Consider the following 22718-nt stretch of genomic DNA (forward strand, 5'->3'; position numbering starts at 1 on the left):
CCTATTTCACCTTATGATGCATACCTTATGCCTTATGCATATATATATATATATATATATATAAAAACTACTGCTGTGATTTACTACCTTACTCAAAATGGCCGCTAGATCACCCCTCCCTTCGTGGAAGCAATATGGAATCCAAAATGACGCGCCTCCAGGGAGACTACACCCCTTCTGGTTCCAATCCAAAACTGTTGCGGTTGATGCATTTTTCCGGTGCGTTGTGTAGTGCGTTTTACATTTTTAACCGTGTTTTTGACGCGTTTTTTAATGCTTTTTTTTTTTCGCTAAGGGGAAAGTATGACAGTTCTGTTCAAGGAGAGCGACTTTGAGGTGACTTTACACTCCCTGCAACCAAGAGAGTTTAAAGTTGCATCAAAGTCGCACTCAATGAACAGAACTGTCATACTTTTCTATTAGCCCAAAAAAAAAAAAAAATTGCAAAACGCATCAAAAAACACAACACTTGAATTTTTGGCTCAGGTCTATTGAAGTAGAAAAAAAGTTTCTCACCCTTTCCAAAAAACGCACTGGCTCAGATCACACAAATGTAACCTAGATCCATAGGAAACCATGTTAAATTAACTGTAGAGCTTTTTTGGGTGTGAACCAATGGTTAGATTTAAACTCCACCACATTGTTGAATTCCTCTTCCTGTTGCATCTCTGGGGCACAAAGTAAAAAGGAAATCTCCCAAAAAGAACATAGTTATGTAAAAAAAAAAAATTCGGTGCGACCTGGAGGCGACTTGCATAGACATTCATTTTATGAAGTCCGTGCAAGTCGTGCCGAAGTCACGCTGCACGCGACTTCACAGGTCGTCCCCTAAGTCGGAGCGACCTAGTGTGAACCGGCACAGGGGTTATCATTCTTCCCTGCATCATTCTTCCCTGCTCTTTAAAAAAAAAAAAAAGAAAACGTTGTCTATACATATACACGTTACTTTTTTTAGTATTCTGATGACCCCTAGCGGTCAGAATAGGTACTGCAAACACACACAGATTTCCTTTAGATTTCCAAAAAAACTGGAAATCCCATTGCTGACACATGCTGTACTTAAATCGGTGTTCCAGCTGTGGAAAAAAAGAATTAAATGTCAGCAGCTACAAATATTGTAGCTGCTGACTTTTAATATATAGACACTTACCTGTCCAGAGAGCCCGCGATGTCAGCACCCCAGCCAATTTTCGGATCAGCTGCCGGATGCCAATATTCACTCTAAGAGAAACTGGCAATCAAGCCTTTCGGCTTCCCAGCCAGATCCCTACTGCACATGCGCGAAGCACACTGCGTGTTTTCATTGGCTCGGCGGCGGGGGAAGGAGAAAGGGGACAGAACTTAAGAGGGACAGTGCCACGGAGCTGTCTCCTGAAAGTGGGGAAGGGTATCTGTCAAAAACCCGTCCCCCCTCCCCCTTGAAAGGTGCCAAATGTGGCACCAGAGTGGGGGAGGAAGCAGATGAGTAGGAATTCCACTTTTGGGTGGAACTTTAATTATAAAACTCTTTACTGTACATGACTTATTGGTTTTACCTTTGTTTCAAGATTTCTTTTATCTACCTGTCTGTCTAAGTCTGTCCGTCTGTCTGTCAATCTAGGAGTGGGGATTTCCATTTCTTATTTTTGTGAAGATGGTTCCAATATTCCTTTCATTAGGTTTGGCATGACTTGTCACACAGTATGTATGCACGGTATTCAAAGTGGATATTTATGGTTATTATGTTTTTTAATGTTTGACTATTGGCATTATTATATGCTAATACAGCCCCGGGTCTAAAACTGTTCAAGGTCCATGAGATTGCATTCACACTTGGTTATTTACTGTATATAATGTAGATATGTCTTTCATAGTTTCTGTGTGAACATTGGTGAACATTTCATAGTATTTTTTCAGCATTTATACCATGCTGCATAGGGGTGCTCCTGCTGTTACAGTTATCATGGGGTGGATTAATAGGAATCAGAAAGCCCTCCACTGAACCAGTATGAAGCACAGTAGCGTTTTCTAAAAAAAAGGTATCTGCACGTCTCCTTTCCAAGAAAAATCCAACACTTAAAGGGTTTGCTTCTAACTTAAAGCGGAGTTCCACCCTTGGAAAGTTTTCTTTAATAAAAATACCCCCGGGACAGTCAGGGCTAGTGCATTCCACAATGGATAGCCTCTGAACTGTCCCAGGTCGCACTTACCTTTTAGAAGAAATACTTACCTGGAAAATGTCTTGTCCAGCGCTGCCATCTCAGGTGTGAGCAGCTGAAGCCAGTGCGTCCTCTTCGGCGTCCTCTTCTGTGTCCTCTTCCTCCCAGAATGCCCTGCACCGGCCCCGCCCGCTCGTCATGTCTGGTGCAGGCACATCATTCCTGCACAGCTTCTGGGCATGCCGGTGGGGCCGGTGCAGTCGCATTGATTCCTGGGAGCGATGACGCTCAGCTCCCAGGAATCAATGCAAGCAGGAAGTGACGGCGCGGGCCACGGCCGAAGAGAGAGGAAGAGGAAGTAAGGTGAGTATATTTTCTTCTAAAACAAGGTAAGTAAAGAAAAAAAAAATCGTGATTATCCATTTATTTTTCAGGTGACAGAGAGCAAGCAGATGGGGAAAATTACTTTTAAGGGTGGAACTCCACTTTAAGGATAATGGCATGGAAATCATTATGTATGCCCCCAGGGCCAAATGTGTATCCGGAACTGTTGGCTTCCAGCAGAAATACAGCTTAATAATATAAATCTATTTATTCCAAACTTCATACAGATGTTTCAGGCTTATTAGTCATCACTGGTACAATGTATGGAAACCATGGCTTCTATGAAGTAGGGAAAGTAGAACCCAATATGTTAATCTGATATAGACTTAAAGCAGATTTTCAACCTCCCCATCCATTTATTTTTTAAAACTGCTACTTACCTGGTGGGGAGCTCTGCACATTTCAGATACTCCTCCACCAAGCCGATACAGCGCTGTCCAACTGAGATTCTCTGCTCTTCTGGCAGCGTTTGGACCTAGCCGCCATGTTTTGGTGTGATGTTATTGAGAGGCTGTCAGCTGTTCAGGGTTCAGGCAGCATGCCTCCCGATAAGGCCCTGCTAGGCCCGTCCCCCCCCATCTTTACTGAATGAAATGCCTCCTGGGATACTGTATGTGCCTTGTATATCCCAGGAGGCAAAGACAGGGCACTGCATGTCATTTTCTTAGGTGAATCATGTGCAAGGGGGGACGGGGCTGGACAATTTAACTAAAAAATAGGTAAATAAAGAAAAAAAAGAGCACAATCTGGGCAAAAGACCAGAGGAGGATTGGAGAGGAGGGATCACAATATAGTGGGTGAAGATTTGCATTAAATTGCTTAAATAGCCCAAATTGTTTAGTTTTGGATAGAGCGAAGTATTAGAACCCCTATCAGGTATTTATTGCTATTCCCTTAGAGAGCTTTCCCCTCAGTTACATACATTTTACCAGATTTGAAGTAAGAGAAAATCGCCAACAGTAACACAGAAATAAAACTGCTTCCCTGGTGCCTCCAAGGCAGCATACCAATCATAGAGCTCCGTCTCGACTCCTCCTTCAGGAACAGTGAATAGTGTAAATTAAAGACATAGCCCCTCCCCCAACATTCTCTTTTTTTTCCTCATACCTCTGATCAGTGAAGATCAGCAGTGAAGCAGCAGCATGTGCCTACCTCTGCCTTAGGCAGTGTCCGCCGGGTTCAGCCTCTCCCATGCGCAGTCCCTGCTCTTGGGCCGCTAACAGCGCTGATAAGACTGGGAACCCCTTCTGTGGATCTTATGGGGTATTTTATTTTGCAGAGTTTCCTCACAGGAACACAGTCTGCCAGATTACACAAATATATGAACGCAGGTGGATGCACAGGAGGTTCAACCTTCCTTTCATTTTCAAGCCTTTTCTTTCCTCAATTTCCTAGAACAAAGCAAAAGACTTAACCCAGTTCCCTTCTTTCTGATCCTTCACATTTCTTACCTTCTCTGGTATCTTTTCCCCTTTTTGATTTTAGCTGGGTCCCCTGGCTTTGCATTTTTCCTTTCCCATTTCTGTTGTCCTTTGGCTGGGGTTTTTTGTTTTGAGACTTGTCCTGCTTGGCACCCCGCCCTGCTTCACCTCCCTCTTCGGCGTTGCCCAGCTAGGCAGCTGGTGGGGCCATCTTCTTTGTGGGAAGCACAAAGATGTTTCCCTTGCTAGGGATAGTTACACAAACAATTAATATTTATGGAATCCCGATAAAAGAAGTTATTCTGAAACTCTAGGGAGGCATAGCTGTAAAACTGCCAGGTAAGAGGTGGAACCTTTCATTTCTCTATGTATGTATACACTTAAAAAAAAAGAAAAAAAAAGAGGGTTAACAGGAGCAACAGGGGGGTGGAGGTGGGAGGGGGAATGGTTTCCTCCCCGCCCCCTTTGTGTTAGTTAAAAGGTGGCTTCACTCTGGGCTGGTTGCTGCCGAGTCAAGTCAGCTGTGACCTGCAGGCCACCTCTTACACTTCCTTATGCACGGTATTAGCTCTACTGCCATGTACTCTTCCTCTCTCTCTCTATCCCTTAATGGCGTATCCTTATTACCAGCTCCTTTTCTATTCTACAGTTGACCCTCCTGCCCATTCGCTAACATGAGTCGTTCGTCATGTACTCAAGATCCTCCTATGAACACTAGTTACAGAACCATCTTTTCGTAAGTATAAAAAAAAAAAAGAGAGCGCCACTGACTGGCAGGCCTTTTTGCTGTCACGATGACGACAGCCCAGACCGCAGATCTTGTTCATCGCACCATAGGTCATCGGAGAGATCAAGGTCGCGGAGATACCATCGCTCTGCCTCACCCCAAACTCATTCATCGAGAGAGAAATGTTGGGCATGTGGTGCGGTTCCGCTCCCGGATAAGCTGGTCTGCAAGGACTGCTTCAGGGACTATGCAGCAAACCGAGATCTTGAAAGCTGGCAAGTAGTGGACTTGCTGAAACAAACCATGAAGGATTTGCTTTCAGAGTTGGCGGCATCAATTCCCGCTCAAGCTGCTCCACAAATGTCTCGGGTGCAGGATACAGGACCCAATATACCAGGTCCATCAGTGGTCAGTAACCCTTTGCCTCCTTCAGGGCAAGTAGCTAGAGGCTCATCTTGGGAAGACCATTCAGATGAGTCCTCGGAGGATTCAGATCCGTCAGGCTTCAGTTTTGCCATGGTACAGCCTTTCATTCAGGCGGTTAAGAGTGCCATTTCCTGGGAGGAATCAGCAGAAGCGCCACAGAAATCCAAGTCCTACTTTCCTTTTCTAAAGGGTGAAATTAAGGAAATTAGTGAGGATGTATGGAGCAAGCCGGACAAAAAGCTATCCCTAGGACGGCTAAACAAATTGTACCCATTATCAGAGTCTGACTCTCAGTACCTGAATTCAATGCCGGTGGTCGATGCTGCAGTGGCTCGATTGGCGAAAAACGTTACCTTGCCTATGGAAGATTCAACATTTTTTAAGGACCCCCTAGATAGGCGTATTGATCTAGACCTTAAAAAAAGTTACCTGGCCGCAGGAGCAGCCTGTAAACCCGTTATTGCTCTAACCTCGGTTTCTAATGCTATTAGATCCTGGACGGAAAATGTTGAGACGGCCCTATGCCAGGATGTCCCGCGAGATGACATAATTAAGGCTCTAGAAGAACTAAAACTTGCTACAGACTTTGTAGGGGAGGCAGCCATAGACACAATACGCTGTTCAGCTCAGTCAATGCTGCACTCGGTTTTGGCAAAATGGGCCTTATGGTTAAAACCCTGGATGGCTGATCTAGCCTCTAAGCAGAGCTGGTGCAAGATCCCGTTTGATGGCAAGTCTTTATTCGGAGAAAGGCTGGACAAAGCTATTTCTCGAGTAACCGGAGGAAAGTCAGGCCTGCTTTCCCAGGTTAGGAAAGCTCGGAGGTCAAGAGCCTATTTGTCAAGGTTCAGGCAGTCTAACGCCAGAGACTTTTGTCAGTCTCATCAGTTTATGGACAATAGCAGACCGTGGAAGGGCAAGCAGTCCTCCTTCTTGGGAGCCAAAAGAAAAAAGACCCTCACCACTGCCCAAGAAGGGACAAAATCCTTTTGACATCAGGAGGGCCGAATCGCTCCCAGTTGGGGCTCGGCTAAAGTTTTTTTCTCAGATCTGGGTCATCAAGTGTCAGGACCCATGGGTTATCTCAACAGATCAGCATGGACATTTCTGGACTTTTGTCTGGCAAACTCCTCGGACTTCGTTCAAAACAACATAGTTGCCAGTCTACTTACAGAAAGCAACAGCCCTAACACAGTATGTGGCATCACTGCAACTCCAGCAGGCAGTGGTACCTGTCCCCTCTGGGGAGCGATTCACTAGTTTCTATTCCACCGTGTTCTTGGTGCCAAAAGACAGGTGGATGGAGACCAGTCATAGACTTAAAAGGCCTCAACCGGTTTATCCATCTCGAGAGTTTCCAAGATGAAGTCTCTCCACACAATCATCCAAGCTATACAGCCAGGAGACTGGTTAATATCAATAGACCTTCAGGATGCCTACCTTCATGTGCCTATTCTCCCATCCTTCCAGAAGTACCTAAGATTCGCAGTAAATCATGTCCACCTACAATTCCAGGCTCTGCCTTTCGGCCTCTTCACTTCTCCCAGAGTCTTTACCAAAGTGCTGATCACAACTTTAGCCCCTTTCAGAGAAAAAGGATTGAGAGTCTATCATTATCTGGACGATATTCTCCTGTTGGCAGAGGACCTGAACCAGCTTATCCTCCACAGAAACATTATTTTACAATCTCTGGTGGAACTAGGATGGCTGATAAACTACGAAAAAAGTCAACTGGCGCCATCACAGATTATGATTTACTTGGGAGCATTATTCAATACAGCCCAAGGCACAGTCTATCTACCTCTTTAGAAGAGGAAGGTCATCATTCAAAGAATGTTTGAAACCATGCGCAAACATCATCTGATGGCTTCACAATGCCTGAGCCTCCTAGGCACAATGTCTTCATGTATCCCTCTAGCCCCGTGGTCACACTGACATCTCCGAAATTTTCAGACAGGCTTCCTATCTCAGTGGAAGAGGAAACGCTTCTCTCAGACAATTCTGATGACAGCTTGCATGCGCAGAATCCTGCAGTGGTCGACAGTTCCGGAAAATCTTTCCAATCCCCATTATCTAGGCCCCCACTCATGGACCATAATTATGTCCGACGCGAGCAGGCAGGGGTGGGGGGCTCACTGTGAAGGGCTCATGATTCAGGGCAGATGGTCTTTTTCTGCCAAGGATGTGGTGTCCAACATCCTAGAAATGAGAGCGGCGTTCCAGGCTCTAATTTTACTAGTCCCTCAAGTCGAGGGTCGGAAGGTGCTATTACGCCTGGACAACACAGCGGTGGTCTTATATCTGCAGAGACAGGGAGGCACTCGTAGCAAGACGCTTCTCAGGGAGGTGGAGCCAACAATGATATGGGCAGAGAGAAACCTGGAGGATCTCAGGGCAATGTATCTCCCAGGCAGACTGAACATGGAAGCGGACTCCACATCATGGAAATTTGGGGACAACAACGAGTGGAGTCTTCAACCTCAAATATTCCACCAAATTGTTCAACTATGGGACCCACCACAGGTGGATCTCTTTGCGACCTCTGAGAATGCAAAACTCCCGAGGTTCTTTTCTCTCTGCATCCTCAAGCAGAAGAAATAGATGCTCTATCCTGCCCATGGAGATTCTTGACGGCATACGCCTTCCCACCCCGTCCACTTATCTCGAGATTTCTACTGAGACTACTGAAGGAGCCAGTACAAGTGCTGGCCATACTTCCTTACTGGCCGAAAAGACCCTGGCTTCCGCTGGCGCTGCACCTCAGCATGGGTTCCTCTGCACCATATTCCCTTCCCACACTCTATAATAAAAAGTTATCAAAATCCCCCCCCCCCCCCCCAAAAAAACAATAATAAATTGATTTATAGTGCACCAAGCACAAAAGTATTGCACCAAAGCATCATATTTCCCTCCCCCCACTCTATAATAAAAATTTATAAAAAAAAAACCAAAAATCCCCATTGTGTCTGAAAGGTCAACAAGGAGAGGCATACACTCAAAGGCCACTAAAAGAGGGCAAGTAGCCTCTGTGTCCACAGTGAAAAGTGGTAAATCTGGATTTATCTCTTTATTTAGACAGCAAAAGAAAGGGGTTCCCCTAAGGGGTTGGGACTTTTAAGTCACTCAAGGTAGTATGAAAAGAATATGAGTATAGAATTTTTTAAGAAAAAATATCAAAATTTTTTATTAAATAACAATAGGAGTCTAAAAACAACAGATATTGAACACATGCATAGAATGTACACGGGCAGAAAATGCAATACAGTACAGCTATAGAGACGTGCAATAGGGTTCACGAGCAAATACCCAACGCGTTTCGAAGCTATTCGCTTCTTCTTCAGGGGTAATATGAAAAATTGCACACAAATTTCTATAATGAAAACAACATAGAAATATGTTAGAGACATTTAGTTATATTGTATAACTTTACATATTCTTTAGGAAAATTATACAGCTTTTACATATTTCTTAGAAGAAAAGTTCTGAGGAATACATACTTGCATAGTCTCTGTCTGTATGTGAACAATTCTGCATGCATAAATTAAAACCAATTCGGCAGACTCGGCAATATCCCTGTGTGTCCACTAGGTGGTATAGGTGGTGAGCAGGTTTCTGTAAGGTCAGAGAGACCTGTATCTAGAGGGGTAGACCACTCTCAGTTTGCATAGAATTCACAAGGTCCCATCCATAGGAAACTGTGTGTGGCTGGAGTCCAAACAACAACAGGCTCAGGTATCAATGAAAAATGGGAAGGCTGTTGCCTAAAAAATATAGATGATAGTCTTCTTGTAAGGGAGCAAACGTGTTTTTTTGCGGCCATATAATAAGATCGTGAAAGAGTGAGGTAATGTGAAAAGAAATTATACTGCTATGTAAAAATACATAGGTGGGGATGAAAAGAACCTAAACCAAAAGTTTCCTATGGATGGGACCTTGTGAATTCTATGCAATCTGAGAGTGGTCTACCCCTCTAGATACAGGTCTCTCTGACCTTACAGAAACCTGCTCACCACCTATACCACCTAGTGGACACACAGGGATATTGCTGAGTCTGCCGAATTGGTTTTAATTTATGCATGCAGAATTGTTCACATACAGACAGAGACTATGCAAGTATGTATTCCTCAGAACTTTTCTTCTAAGAAATATGTAAAAGCTGTATAATTTTCCTAAAGAATATGTAAAGTTATACAATATAGCTAAATGTCTCTAACATATTTCTATGTTGTTTTCATTATAGAAATTTGTGTGCAATTTTTCATATTACCCCTGAAGAAGAAGCGAATAGCTTCGAAACGCGTTGGGTATATGCTCGTGAACCCTATTGCACGTCTCTATAGCTGTACTGTATTGCATTTTCTGCCCGTGTACATTCTATGCATGTGTTCAATATCTGTTGTTTTTAGACTCCTATTGTTATTTAATAAAAAATTTTGATATTTTTTCTTAAAAAATTCTATACTCATATTCTTTTCATACTACCTTGAGTGACTTAAAAGTCCCAACCCCTTAGGGGAACCCCTTTCTTTTGCTGTGTTTGCTTATCCGGGATGTGGCACCTGCCCTAAGGGGGCCCTGGCTGAGGATAATTTTTTGTATCTCTTTATTTATGTCATTTTTATTCTTTATCTTATAAGAAGAATTATAATTAAACAAAGGATATTATATTATAAAATTTCAGATTTCAATGACTTCAGAGTGTAACGCTCCTGCGTTTTACGTATGATGTGGATTTTCAGCTGCAGAAATATTCCACTTCAGTAGTCATGTAGAGAAACGCTGAGACACCATTCCCAACTCTCAATGACTCATCATGTGTGGATGATCTCAATTCAGCAAGTAAATACACACACTCAATAAGATGTTTCCTAGAGTGACTTATGTATATAGTAACACAGTGATGATAGGCTGAAGAGACAGGTTGGGTAGAGATGGTAGATGACAGACACTTGAAAGGAAATGTTCTTGAAAGTAAGATAGTAGCAGATGGGATGCAGATAGGTTTAGCAATCATGTATGGTAGTAGATGACAGAGTAGCAGGTGGACATACAGGAGAGATCAACCCAGTGCAAGAACAGGTGGTAGTAGGCTCAAGAGCTAGCAATCTTAGATAATGCAGATGTAGTAATAGTCCTTAGTATGCAGAGCTAGATAGTGTAAGCTTTAGTATAAAGGTTATAGAGGTTTCCCCTGTGGGGTACTTATCACTAATAGCAATGTAACAGAGGAGAGGTTCGGCAAGAGCGGATGATCCGGTAGCGGGATACAGGGATCAGCGCAGCGTGGTTCCGACAGCGAGGTATGCTTGCAAGCATGTGAGCTTCAAGACAGGTTAGCATCAAGGCACAAAGCAGTTTGAACGAACACCTGTGAGTGAGAGCCGGCGATCTAAATAGCCATCCAGTCCGGCGCTCAGTGATGACAGCATCAGTCTTAAAGGTGTATGCGCATCTTACCAAAAGAGAATGGTGGGGTGCATACACTTATGAAAGAGTAATTAGGGTACCCAAAGGTACCAGAACATTACAGTAACCCCCCCCCCCTTAAGGCCGGCTCCTGAAGGCCTCTGGAGCTGGTTTGTCTGGGTACTTCGCATGAAAATTGCGGATTAATCTAGAGGCATGTATGTCAGAGGTGTTTAGCCAGGTGTCGTCTTGGAGCCCATAGTTCTTCCATCGAACCAAGCACTGAAGTCTTCCTCTGTGGATACAAGAATCCAGAATCTCTTTTATCTCGTATTCTTCTCCACCTTCAACTTGTACAGGAGGAGGAGGTGGGATAGTAGGCCTTATTCCTTGGTCAGGAACATGGGGCTTCAGTAGCGACACATGGAAAATGGGATGTATTTTGAGGTCTATTGGCAATGTAAGCTGTACTGCAGCTTTTCCAATAGGTTTCTTGATTGGGAAAGGTCCCAAGAACAGAGGTCCAAGCTTTTTGCTAGGGATTTTCAGTCTTAAATTTTTTGTTGAGAGCCAAACGAGGTCCCCGATAGCGTACTGAGGAGAAGGTCTTCTGCAAAGATCATAGTACTTCTTTTGTTGACTATGAGTGTGTGCAATGGTAGTATTAAGCAAACCCAGAGAGTCCTTTATTTGGGTAAGATAGTCTGAAGCTACTGGGTTATTTGAAGGAAGGATGCGTGGTGGAAGAATAAAGGGATGAAACCCATAGTTCAAGTAGAACGGACTCTGCTTGGTCGTACTGTGGGTTGCGTTGTTGTAGGCAAATTCTGCCAGAGGGAGAAGATCCACCCAATCATCCTGTTGGTAAGAAGTGTAACAACGTAAATATTGCTCGATGCATTGGTTGACTCTTTCAGTCTGTCCGTTGGTCTGCGGATGGTAAGGAGAAGTGAGCTTCCGCTCGATCCGTAGTATGTGACATAGTTCTTGCCAGAACTTGGAAATAAATTGTGATCCACGGTCAGACAGAAGAGTTTTTGGGATACCATGTAACTTAAAGACATGTTTCATCAGGAGTTCTGCCGTTTGTTTGGACGAAGGTAGTCTGCGAATAGCAATGAAATGTGCCATTTTTGTCAGATGGTCCACTGACACTAAGATGGTATTAAATCCTTTGGAAGGAGGCAATTCCACTATAAAGTCCAAGGACACAACTTCCCATGGAGTTTGGGGTATTGGTAGACTGCATAGTAGACCGGATGGTCTCGTAGTGTCAATTTTGGACCTGGCACAGACATTGCATGAAGAGACAAATTTTTGTATAGATGTTTTCATGTCAGGCCACCAGAATTGCCTGGTAATCAGATTAAGAGTCTTTGTCATACCCATATGTCCTGCCATAGGCACATCATGCGATAATTCCAAGATCTTGGTGCGTATGGTAGGTGGTATGTAAAGTTTGTCGTTGTAGTAGAGGAAGCCTTCTGCATCAGTATTTAGTTGTGGTGGGGGTGAATCCAAACTTATACCATGCAAAACCTCTTCCTTCAAGGAACGGACAACTCCAATAATGCGTTTGTGAGGTATTATAGGAACGGAAGGGATTTCAAAGTAGTTTTCTTCAGTTAGTCGTGATAGTGCATCCGCCTTTTTGTTCTTATCTGCAGGTGTGTAGGTCACTAGGAAGTTAAACCTTAAAAAGAATAGTGACCATCGTACCTGTCGGTGGGAGAGAGTTTTGTTAGTCTGAAGATATTGGAGATTTTTATGGTCCGTGTATATAAGTATTGGTAATTGGGTGCCTTCGAGTAGATGTCGCCAATTCTCCAGAGCCAATTTTATAGCAAGCAGTTCCTTTTCACCCATGGGGTAATTTATCTCGGGACTGCTTAGGGATTTAGAAAAAAAGGCGACTGGATGAAGTGGTGAAGTGTGAGTTGGTCGTTGGGAGAGTATTGCTCCTACTGCCATGTTTGACGCATCTACTTCCAGAATGTATTGGAGGGATGGGTCTGGATGGCGTAATATGGGAGCAGAAGTAAACCTTGTCTTTAACAGGTGAAAAGCTTTATTTGCTTCATCTGACCATTTGAATGTTTTTTTAATGCTAGTGAGCTGTGTGAGGGGTCTCACAATGGCAGAGAAGTTTCTAATGAACTTCCTGTAGAAATTCGAAAATCCAAGGAATCGCTGTAGCGCCTTGCGTGTGGTTGGTGTAGGCCAATCCTGAATGCAGGATATCTTACTCATGTCCATCTCGATTCCTGTTTTGGATATGATGTAGCCTAGAAACAGTACCTCTTCTTTATGAAACAAGCATTTTTTCAGTTTCACATAAAGGTTGTGTGCAAGCAATCTCGATAATACTAGTCTTACATGTCTTATGTGTTCAGACAGGGATCGTGAATATATAAGTATATCATCCAGATATACCACAACACAGACATCTAGTAAGTCTCTGAAAATATAGTTTATAAATCGTTGAAAAACTGCAGGGGCGTTGCATAGCCCGAATGGCATTACAAGATATTCGAACAATCCGTATCTGGTTCTGAATGCAGTCTTCCACTCGTGTCCATCACGGATTCGAATGAGATTGTATGCTCCTTTCAGGTCCAATTTTGAAAAATAGGTAGCTCCACGCACCTGCTCAATGAGCTCAGGGATAAGCGGTAGAGGATAGCAATCTTTTATTGTAATAGCATTCAATTGCCTATAGTCGATGATAGGCCTGAGACTTGAGTCCTTATTGCGGGCAAAAAAGAGTCCTGCTGCTGTGGAAGAAGTGGAAGGTCTAATAAAACCTTTTTCCAAATTCTCATCCAAATAGTCTTTGAGATGGGAAAGTTCATCTTGTGAAAGAGGATAAACATGACCGAACGGCAATTTGCTATTTGGGAGTAGATCAATGCTACAATCATAGTCTCGATGGGGAGGTAGTGCTTGAGCATTTTTCTCAAGAAAAACCTCAGAGAGATCCTGATAACATAGTGGTGCAATCTCATCTGTCACCACAGACAGGATCTTCCCGAAAGACGGGAGGTTACACGTACCCTCGCAATAGCAAGAGAGGAAGGCCAGGGTCCGTTCCTTCCAATCTATGGTTGGTTGATGTGTGTGCAACCAGGGAAGTCCCAACACAATGGGAAAGTGGGGTGAAGGTATTAGATCGAAGGTAGTGGTCTCCATATGAGACCCGTTAGTAGTGACTAGGAGTGCCTGTGTCTGATCAGTGATCGGACCAGAGGATAAAGGAACACCGTTAATAAGACTTACTGAGACAGGTTTAAGTTTAGAAATAATAGGAACTTTATTTAAAGCAGCAAAACGTATGTCAATATAATTTCCACAAGATCCTGTGTCAATCATGGCCTTAGTAGTAATCCTGTTCTGGTCCCACTGTAATGTTAAGCAAACAGAAAGGTAAGGGTTAGTGATTGAAGTTGTCAATCCCCCTAGGAGGACATGTGAACACTCACCCTTCTTTTTGTAGACTAGGGGACAGACGTTTATCTTGTGATCCGGGGATGCACAGTACAAGCAGAGATTACCAGATCGTCTTTTGGCTCTTTCCATAGTTGATAGAGGTGGGCGTATGGTTCCTACCTCCATAGGAACGGGGTCAACGGCCGAAATCCGAGAAGAACTGGATAATGGCATTCCCATTTTCTCAGCCTTTCTTTCTCGTAGTCTTCTATCTATGGTGATACTGAGTTGTATCAATGCATCCAGGGTTTTTGGCAGATCCGCTCGGGCGAGCTCGTCTTTAACGGCCTCTGATAGGCCAAGCCTAAATTGGGATTTCAGAGATGCATCATTCCATTCTGAATCAAGGGTCCATCTCTTGAATTCTGCGACAAAGTCTTCTACAGGTCTCCTACCTTGTTTCAAGGATCTTAATTGAAGATCGGCAGTACTCTGCCTATTGGGATCATCATATAGGCTAGTGAGTTCTGCTAGGAACAAGGCATAGGAGTTGAGAAGCTGGTCGTTTTTCTCAAAAAGAGAGTCTGCCCAGGCCCGAGGATCGCCTGTTAGGTAAGAAATAATAGTACAAACCTTAATGTGATCAGTAAGGTAGGTACGGGGTTTTAGCAAGAAAAGTACCTCACATGCGTTTTTAAATTCGCGAAATTTTTTGCGATCGCCTGTAAATACCAAAGGAGGATTTATTTTGGGTTCAGGGGACTGAGCAGAGGTAAGTTGTGTCAGTCTAATTACCTGCTGCGACAGAGCCTGATTGTCTTCTTTTAATTCAGCAAGTGTGTGTATTAACGCAGTTACTTGCTGTTTTAATTGTGTCATCTGAGTGGTTATTTCTGCTGAATCCATTTGTGGTTCGTTCAATCTGTAACGCTCCTGCGTTTTACGTATGATGTGGATTTTCAGCTGCAGAAATATTCCACTTCAGTAGTCATGTAGAGAAACGCTGAGACACCATTCCCAACTCTCAATGACTCATCATGTGTGGATGATCTCAATTCAGCAAGTAAATACACACACTCAATAAGATGTTTCCTAGAGTGACTTATGTATATAGTAACACAGTGATGATAGGCTGAAGAGACAGGTTGGGTAGAGATGGTAGATGACAGACACTTGAAAGGAAATGTTCTTGAAAGTAAGATAGTAGCAGATGGGATGCAGATAGGTTTAGCAATCATGTATGGTAGTAGATGACAGAGTAGCAGGTGGACATACAGGAGAGATCAACCCAGTGCAAGAACAGGTGGTAGTAGGCTCAAGAGCTAGCAATCTTAGATAATGCAGATGTAGTAATAGTCCTTAGTATGCAGAGGTAGATAGTGTAAGCTTTAGTATAAAGGTTATAGAGGTTTCCCCTGTGGGGTACTTATCACTAATAGCAATGTAGCAGAGGAGAGGTTCGGCAAGAGCGGATGATCCGGTAGCGGGATACAGGGATCAGCGCAGCGTGGTTCCGACAGCGAGGTATGCTTGCAAGCATGTGAGCTTCAAGACAGGTTAGCATCAAGGCACAAAGCAGTTTGAACGAACACCTGTGAGTGAGAGCCGGCGATCTAAATAGCCATCCAGTCCGGCGCTCAGTGATGACAGCATCAGTCTTAAAGGTGTATGCGCACCTTACCACAAGAGAATGGTGGGGTGCATACACTTATGAAAGAGTAATTAGGGTACCCAAAGGTACCAGAACATTACACAGAGTGCTTATTTCTTTGCTGCTCCTCCCCATGTGCTGGATGTTGTCCATGCCTCAGCCCCGAGTCAGGCATTTTTCGGCTCGACCCTGCTCCTCCTCCCTAGGATTGGATTTTTTTGGATATATGACACTACTTAAGGTAGTGTTTACTCTATTTATTATCCCCATATATATATATATTCTCTCCCCCTTTCCTCTCCTTATACTAGTTTTTTGGTATAATTTAGATTTGTATTTTCAGATACATAATCTATCTCTAAGCTCCTGATGAATAGACGTGTCGAGCCTACAATTACTCAGACATTTTATCCAAGCTTCCTATATTGAAAGATTGTATACTTATAGAGAAGATAGTGTCATATTAAATCGTTTACTTATAAATCATTATTTTGGATATATTATCAGTGTATGTATTCTCATTTATATGAATTGTATATGTGATTTATCAATTGTATTTATATATGTTTATATATGTTATATTATGAATTATGAATTATAAATTATACATTTGATTATGTCATCTCTCTATGGGCCCCCTTTTTGGGTCTTATTAAGCTTTTTATATTGAAATATTGTGTACCTATAGAGAATAAGGTGTCATAATAAATCTGCTATTTATAAATTATTATTGGATATGTTATCAGTGTATTTATTCTCATTTATATGAATTATGTGATTTATTAATTGTATCTATATATGTTTTATTATGAATTATGAATTATACATTTGAATACATGTCAGCTCTCTATAGGTCCCGTTTTTTGGGTCTTATATGTGATTCATGTTATTCATCCAAACAAACGTACATGTCTAGCTGCCCTCATTCAAAGTCCCAAACTCCTTTCTTTTCTTGCCATATATAACTAGGGATGGAGGCAACTAGACATTTTATTGGACATATTATGTGGCAGATCTATCCCCCTTGTTTGCTCGGAGGGGAAGATGAGGTCACTGACTGTACTTGGGTGCCTTAGAGAATAGAGGAGGAAAGTGAGGAGGAGGAGGAGACACAATTCCAACAAGGCAGGATGTGCTCCAGGGGCAGTTTAAGGGCAGCCACCCTATTGCATCACACCACAGAGCTCCTGTCACGATTACTGGGTCACGCTAAGAGTCCAGTAGCAAGAAGCAGCAGCAAAACCGTGGTCAACTAGCAGGGTCTGGTACACAAGTGATCAGCCAGAGTTAGGGAACAAGCCGAAGAGTAGTTGTAGTCTTAGCCGAAGATCAATGCACAAGCAGTGAAGAGCAAAATGGCAGCAGGCAGAGACGTAGTCCTGGAACGTAGCTGGAGGTCAGTACACAAGTAGAAGATTCGGGAGGATGAAGCACACAAAACTAGATTTTGGCAAGAGCACAATAATCTGGCATCAGGAAGTTCCCAGATAAAGCTTAAATAGGAAGTTCAAAGAAGTGGCCAAAGGTTCACAGTTCTTCAGAGTTCACAGGAGGCTGTGCAAGGAACTAGACAGGAAACTGGAAAAGGTCTTGGTCACCACATAGATCTAGAATGCATAGATATCAGCTGCTGGATAGCTCAGCAAGAAGAAGCACTGCCAGAAGCAACCGAGGACCTGGGTTTGAATCTGGGCCCTGACAGTTTCACAGGTGCAGGGTGTTGCCAACTCCACGCTGACTTCCAAAAGTTCATTGGTATGGGCTTTTTTCAACACATGTGCAGCAGACCGCAGTGTTGCTGTTTGCAATTGTAATGTTCTGGTACCTTTGGGTACCCTAATTACTTTTTCATAAGTGTATGCGCCCCACCATTCTCTTTTGGTAAGGTGCGCATACACCTTTAAGACTGATGCTGTCATCACTGAGCGCCGGACTGGATGGCTATTTAGATCGCCGGCTCTCACTCACATGTGTTCGTTCAAACTGCTTTGTGCCTTGATGCTAACCTGTCTTGAAGCTCTCATGCTTGCAAGCATACCTCGCTGTCGGAACCACGCTGCGCTGATCCCTGTATCCCGCTACCGGATCATCCGCTCTTGCCGAACCTCTCCTCTGCTACATTGCTATTAGTGATAAGTACCCCACAGGGGAAACCTCTATAACCTTTATACTAAAGCTTACACTATCTAGCTCTGCATACTAAGGACTATTACTACATCTGCATTATCTAAGATTGCTAGCTCTTGAGCCTACTACCACCTGTTCTTGCACTGGGTTGATCTCTCTTGTATGTCCACCTGCTACTCTGTCATCTGCTACCATACATGATTGCTAAACCTATCTGCATCCCATCTGCTACTATCTTACTTTCAAGAACATTTCCTTTCAAGTGTCTGTCATCTACCATCTCTACCCAACCTGTCTCTTCAGCCTATCATCACTGTGTTACTATATACATAAGTCACTCTAGGAAACATCTTATTGAGTGTGTGTATTTACTTGCTGAATTGAGATCATCCACACATGATGAGTCATTGAGAGTTGGGATTGGTGTCTTAGCGTTTCTCTACATGACAACTGAAGTGGAATATTTCTGCAGCTGAAAATCCACATCATACGTAAAACACAGGAGCGTTACAGATTGAACGAACCACAAATGGATTCAGCAGAAATAACCACTCAGATGACACAATTAAAACAGCAAGTACCTGCGTTAATACACGCACTTGCTGAATTAAAAGAAGACAATCAGGCTCTGTCGCAGCAGGTAATTAGACTGACACAACTTACCACTGCTCAGTCCCCTGAACCCAAAATAAATCCTCCTTTGGTATTTACAGGCGAACGCAAAAAATTTCGCGAATTTAAAAACGCATGTGAGTTACTTTTCTTGCTAAAACCCCGTACCTACCTTACTGATCACATTAAGGTTTGTACTATTATTTCTTACCTAACAGGCGATCCTCGGGCCTGGGCAGACTCTCTTTTTGAGAAAAGCGACCAGCTTCTCAACTCCTATGCCTTGTTCCTAGCAGAACTCACTAGCCTATATGATGATCCCAATAGGCAGAGTACTGCCGATCTTCAATTAAGATCCTTGAAACAAGGTGGGAGACCTGTAGAAGACTTTGTTGCAGAATTCAAGAGATGGACCCTTGATTCAGAATGGAATGATGCATCTCTGAAATCCCAATTAAGGCTTGGCCTATCAGAGGCCGTTAAAGACGAGCTCGCCTGAGCGGATCTGCCAAAAACCCTGGATGCATTGATACAACTCAGTATCACCATAGATAGAAGACTACGAGAAAGAAAGGCTGAGAAAATGGGAATGCCATTATCCAGTTCTTCTTGGATTTTGGCCGTTGACCCCGTTCCTATGGAGGTAGGAACCATACGCCCACCTCTATCAACTATGGAAAGAGCCAGAAGACGATCTGGTAATCTCTGCTTGTACTGTGCATCCCCGGATCACAAGATAAACGTCTGTCCCCTAGTCTACAAAAAAAAGGGTGAGTGTTTACATGTCCTCCTAGGGGGATTGACAACTTCAATCACTAACCCTTACCTTTCTGTTTGCTTAACATTACAGTGGGACCAGAACAGGATTACTACTAAGGCCATGATTGACACAGGATCTTGTGGAAATTATATTGACATACGTTTTGCTGCTTTAAATAAAGTTCCTATTATTTCTAAACTTAAACCTGTCTCAGTGAGTCTTATTAACGGTGTTCCTTTATCCTCTGGTCCGATCACTGATCAGACACAGGCACTCCTAGTCACTACTAACGGGTCTCATATGGAGACCACTACCTTCGATCTAATACCTTCACCCCACTTTCCCATTGTTTTGGGACTTCCCTGGTTGCACACACATCAACCAACCATAGATTGGAAGGAACGGACCCTGACCTTCCTCTCTTGCTATTGCGAGGGTACGTGTAACCTCCCGTCTTTCGGGAAGATCCTGTCTGTGGTGACAGATGAGATTGCACCACTATGTTATCAGGATCTCTCTGAGGTTTTTCTTGAGAAAAATGCTCAAGCACTACCTCCCCATCGAGACTATGATTGTAGCATTGATCTACTCCCAAATAGCAAATTGCCGTTCGGTCATGTTTATCCTCTTTCACAGGATGAACTTTCCCATCTCAAAGACTATTTGGATGAGAATTTGGAAAAAGGTTTTATTAGACCTTCCACTTCTTCCACAGCAGCAGGACTCTTTTTTGTCCGCAATAAGGACTCAAGTCTCAGGCCTATCATCGACTATAGGCAATTGAATGCTATTACAATAAAAGATCGCTATCCTCTACCGCTTATCCCTGAGCTCATTGAGCAGGTGCGTGGAGCTACCCATTTTTCAAAATTGGACCTGAAAGGAGCATACAATCTCATTCGAATTTGTGATGGACACGAGTGGAAGACTGCATTCAGAACCAGATACGGATTGTTCGAATATCTTGTAATGCCATTCGGGCTATGCAACGCCCCTGCAGTTTTTCAACGATTTATAAACGATATTTTCAGAGACTTACTAGATGTCTGTGTTGTGGTATATCTGGACAATATACTTATATATTCACGATCCCTGTCTGAACACATAAGACATGTAAGACTAGTATTATCGAGATTGCTTGCACACAACCTTTATGTGAAACTGAAAAAATGCTTGTTTCATAAAGAAGAGGTACTGTTTCTAGGCTACATCATATCCAAAACAGGAATCGAGATGGACATGAGTAAGATATCCTGCATTCAGGATTGGCCTACACCAACCACACGCAAGGCGCTACAGCGATTCCTTGGATTTTCGAATTTCTACAGGAAGTTCATTAGAAACTTCTCTGCCATTGTGAGACCCCTCACACAGCTCACTAGCATTAAAAAAACCATTCAAATGGTCAGATGAAGCAAATAAAGCTTTTCACCTGTTAAAGACAAGGTTTACTTCTGCTCTCATACTACGCCATCCAGACCCATCCCTCCAATACATTCTGGAAGTAGATGCGTCAAACATGGCAGTAGGAGCAATACTCTCCCAACGACCAACTCACACTTCACCACTTCATCCAGTCGCCTTTTTTTCTAAATCCCTAAGCAGTCCAGAGATAAATTACCCCGTGGGTGAAAAGGAACTGCTTGCTATAAAATTGGCTCTGGAGAATTGGCGACATCTACTCGAAGGCACCCAATTACCAATACTTATATACACGGACCATAAAAATCTCCAATATCTTCAGACTAACAAAACTCTCTCGCACCGACACGTACGATGGTCACTATTCTTTCTAAGGTTTAACTTCCTAGTGACCTACACACCTGCAGATAAGAACAAAAAGGCGGATGCACTATCACGACTAACTGAAGAAAACTACTTCGAAATCCCTTCCGTTCCTATGATACCTCACAAACGCATTATTGGAGTTGTCCGTTCCTTGAAGGAAGAGGTTTTGCATGGTATAAGTTTGGATTCACCCCCACCACAACTAAATACTGATGCAGAAGGCTTCCTCTACTACAACAACAAACTTTACATACCACCTACCATACGCACCAAGATCTTGGAATTATCGCATGATGTGCCTATGGCAGGACATATGGGTATGACAAAGACTCTTAATCTGATTACCAGGCAATTCTGGTGGCCTGACATGAAAACATCTATACAAAAATTCATCTCTTCATGCAATGTCTGTGCCAGGTCCAAAATTGACACTACGAGACCGTCCGGTCTACTATGCAGTCTACCAATACCCCAAACTCCATGGGAAGTTGTGTCCTTGGACTTTATAGTGGAATTGCCTCCTTCCAAAGGATTTAATACCATCTTAGTGTCAGTGGACCATCTGACAAAAATGGCACATTTCATTGCTATTCGCAGACTACCTTCGTCCAAACAAACGGCAGAACTCCTGATGAAACATGTCTTTAAGTTACATGGTATCCCAAAAACTCTTCTGTCTGACCGTGGATCACAATTTATTTCCAAGTTCTGGCAAGAACTATGTCACATACTACGGATCGAGCGGAAGCTCACTTCTCCTTACCATCCGCAGACCAACGGACAGATTGAAAGAGTCAACCAATGCATCGAGCAATATTTACGTTGTTACACTTCTTACCAACAGGATGATTGGGTGGATCTTCTCCCTCTGGCAGAATTTGCCTACAACAACGCAACCCACAGTACGACCAAGCAGAGTCCGTTCTACTTGAACTATGGGTTTCATCCCTCTATTCTTCCACCACGCATCCTTCCTTCAAATAACCCAGTAGCTTCAGACTATCTTACCCAAATAAAGGATTCTCTGGGTTTGCTTAATACTACCATTGCACACGCTCATAGTCAACAAAAGAAGTACTATGATCTTCGCAGAAGACCTTCTCCTCAGTACGCTATCGGGGACTTCGTTTGGCTCTCAACAAAAAATTTAAGACTGAAAATCCCTAGCAAAAAGCTTGGACCTCTGTTCTTGGGACCTTTCCCAATCAAGAAACTTATTGGAAAAGCTGCAGTACAGCTTACATTGCCAATAGACCTCAAAATACATCCCATTTTCCATGTGTCGCTACTGAAGCCCCATGTTCCTGACCAAGGAATAAGGCCTACTATCCCACCTCCTCCTCCTGTACAAGTTGAAGGTGGAGAAGAATATGAGATAAAAGAGATTCTGGATTCTCGTATCCACAGAGGAAGACTTCAGTACTTGGTTCGATGGAAGAACTATGGGCCCCAAGACGACACCTGGCTAAACACCTCTGACATACATGCCTCTAGATTAATCCGCAATTTTCATGCGAAGTACCCAGACAAACCAGCTCCAGAGGCCTTCAGGAGCCGGCCTTAAGGGGGGGGTACTGTAATGTTCTGGTACCTTTGGGTACCCTAATTACTCTTTCATAAGTGTATGCGCCCCACCATTCTCTTTTGGTAAGGTGCGCATACACCTTTAAGACTGATGCTGTCATCACTGAGCGCCGGACTGGATGGCTATTTAGATCGCCGGCTCTCACTCACATGTGTTCGTTCAAACTGCTTTGTGCCTTGATGCTAACCTGTCTTGAAGTTCTCATGCTTGCAAGCATACCTCGCTGTCGGAACCACGCTGCGCTGATCCCTGTATCCCGCTACCGGA

The sequence above is a fragment of the Pelophylax lessonae genome (assembly GCF_965119305.1).
Source record: "Pelophylax lessonae genome assembly, chromosome: 1".
NCBI lineage: Eukaryota > Metazoa > Chordata > Amphibia > Anura > Ranidae > Pelophylax > Pelophylax lessonae.